We start from the raw sequence: 3,462 nt of genomic DNA on the forward strand, positions 1-3,462 counted from the left end.
CTCTCAATAGAAAAATGCACCTCTGCCTTGGTATTGTCGGAATATTCAATACTGCTGTAGTTATTTTGGTCTTTGGGCCCTTCCTGGGACAAATAAGTTCCAAGAAAAAAAAAAAAAAGACCAACAGGCTGCTCTATATGAAGGCCATAATATATTAGGCACTTACCATAGTCCGGTCTCTGTGCTAAGGCTTCTTGTTGTTTGTTTAATCCTCAAGTGTACATAAACATATCGTAGATATTATACTGTCACTCAGGTTTTACAGAAAAGGAAACTAAGATGCAAAAAGGATGAAAATTTTAAATGTACACAGCTTATGAATTTATGTTAATAGATGAGATAAATTTGAATCTGACTTCAAAGCCTATGCAATACAAGATTCTACTACAGTACCTCTCTCCTGCAATGCAGGACCCTGCAGTCTCTAAGCCTCTTGGACTGAGAAAACATGGGGCCTTTAATGTCCTGAAGACCACCATCTCATCTCTGCATGACCCAACTACACTACAGGGATTTTGAGGGCAGAGATTCATAATTTCTTTCTTTCTTTCTTTTTCTTTTCTTTTCTTTTTTTTTTTTTTGTGGTGCTGACAATTGAACCTAGTGCTTCACACATGCTAGACAAGTGCTCTACCACTGAGCCACAACCCCAGCCTAAGACTCATAATTTCTTAAGGCATCTAGAACCAACCATGTGAGTGCTCAATAAATGCCCTTGGCTGAGAAAGACCATGGTAATAATCACTTTATGAGCTAGGGCTGCCTAATGTAAACCCTGGTGATACAAAGAGAAAGGTTGGAATGAGGGAGAGATTGTAGTCAGGATGGGACTAGGGAGATGGTCAAACTTTCAAAAAAAAAAACCCTCGAACTACCATAACCTCATTACTGTTTGCAGAAAATTGAGAAAGCATTGATACCCCTGGAGGATCACTTTAGAAAATGGTTGAAAAGATTGGCTTAATTAAGACTCTAGGTATTTAAGTGAAATATTGGGTCAGCATATTTATAGAAGAATTTCTCTTTTTAAAATGCTTCAAAAGATCTTCAGAAGTAGACTTTAATTTGCATCACCATCTCCTGAGCAACATCAGAGCACAATCAGCTTTCAGGGAGTTTTGTACCTAAGAAATGTATAGGTTTCCTGGCCAACAGGATCAATTGCCAGAGTCCCTGAAAATCTGCCCCAAATTCCTCACAGACTTGTCTTTGGGTAGTTAGGAAACCCTTGCTGAAGTGTGAGACTACTGAAGCACCTGAATGTCCTCCTCAGACAGTGATTCAGTGCTGGTGCCTAGGGCTGATTTCCGGAAGTTCCTCACTGCAGCATTAGGAGAGGAAGACCCAGACTGTCCTTTCGGAGGTGCTTCATGTAGTAAACAGTAAACACTGTGAGGAAAGAGGGAGAGTGAAAAGGACACAGCTACCAAGAGTCATGGAGGTGGTTGACAGTGACTCCTGCCAGAGGCCTCCAGTCCTCAAACAAAAAGTAATGTTGGCCAAACACAGTGGTGCACACCTGTAATCCCAGTACTCAGGAGGCTGAAGCAGGAAGGTCTAGATTTGTGGACAACCTGGGCAACTTAATGAGGCCCTGTCTCAAAATAAAAAAGGCTGGGGCTGTAGCTCAGTAACAGAGTGCCCCTGGGTTCAATCTCCACTATATATATATATATATATATATATATATATATATATATATATATATATATATATATAGCAGTGTTGGCGATAGCCAAACAGATATTTGAGGAACTGAAAGTCTTAAGAGAGAAAATGTGTGCCAACTAAGACCAAAGAAAGTGAGAATTTTGGAAGGTGGAAGAGGAAGGGAAGGGTTGAGGTTCCCCACAATTCTACCTGATAAGTGCTCAAGGCCATTGGTAACCATCACCCTCACCTGGGTGTTCTGAGCCTATCCCTCAGATTCATGTGACCTGGAAAAAGAGAGTTGGAACATTGTCTAAAGCAGCAACATATTTACGAATAAAATATTTCTTCCTTTTCTTATACTTCCTTGGTAAGAATTTTTTTTCAATCTAAAAGGTGGTACCAGTTGAGTCTGTTTCTGAGTTTCTGATTTATTTTTTTTTTAGTCAGATGCAACATACAGTTAAAATAAAGGAACTAGACCAAAAACAAACATAACAATGACAATAGACATTAAATCCAGGCAAAGAAACACAGTTTTTCTTTCTCTTTACTCAAGAAAAGTAATATTATTGGCTCTGCCCACCAAAAGAACATGAAGCACTTTACCCATCCCACAGAAATCTTCCTTCTTTTCAAAATGTACTTTTAAATTCCAATTTTCTTGAAAGTATGTATCAAGATGTGGCTTTCTAAGCAATCACTGAGAAGTGTAAAGGAGAGCATAACAGCTATAATTAACTCTGTTTGTATACCAGACAGACTTACGTTTCACTATAAATATTCCACAGGAAAAAATCTCTGAAAGAGGGCCGATTATGCTGAGAAGTTTATCTACATGGCACTTGTCAAAAGAAAAAAGAAAAAAAAAAAACATGTGCTGCAGTTTCTATTTGAAAAAAAAAAAAAAAATATATATATATATATATATATATATATATATATATATATATATTTCCTGGAATAATGCAAGATCACATACTTACCAAAGGAAAGAAATGAATAGTTGTGCTAAAATTACAAAAAAAAAATTATTTAAGCTGTAGGCCTCTGCCCCTGAATGCTCACCTAATCATAGCAACAGAACATTCACACAGAGGATACAAAATCATATCATCTTAAATTCTGACACTAGCACTGGTCACTGAGAAAACACTGGGGGACAGAAATCTCACCTGTGTGCTCACTACAGAAAAGTCCATTTGCTGCTAATCTTACAGCTAAAATGAAACTACCTTTTGAAACTAAAATCTTTCTTGCCCTTATAATTCTTATTTAAAATGTGTTACATTCATTTTATTTTTCTTCTGCAACTTGTCACGTAACTGTAAATCTTCAGTTTTTAGGGGGAGACACACAAAATTTTTCAGTGTTCCTGTTTGCTTTTGTGACCATTTTGCCCCCAAGGGTTATGATTACAAATGTGGCTTAAACATAATTTAGCAGTGGAGTTCCCATACAATTTGCAATGCTAGTTACAACTTCTGTGATCTGGTCCTTTGCAGGGCCTTGCAGCCTAATTAATTTAATCTAGAAAATCAGTCTCTCTGATTAAGGTATTTCTGAGAAAGACATCATGTACAAATACCTAGATAATGTCCTGGTAATAGAAGAAACTCATTGGTCCAGCCCAGCTGGTTGTTTCTAGCCCACCTCTGTTCTGATAGTTTATGGCTTCTTTTCTGGTTAGTCAGGGCCCAAGCCATATGATTGTGAACTATTTTAAACACTCTGAATATTAGTCAAAAAAAATCTTTAGGGCTGGGGATGTGGCTCAAGCGGTAACGCGCTCGCCTGGCATGTGCGGGGCGC

This window comes from Urocitellus parryii, chromosome 1, assembly GCF_045843805.1.
Source record: "Urocitellus parryii isolate mUroPar1 chromosome 1, mUroPar1.hap1, whole genome shotgun sequence".
NCBI lineage: Eukaryota > Metazoa > Chordata > Mammalia > Rodentia > Sciuridae > Urocitellus > Urocitellus parryii.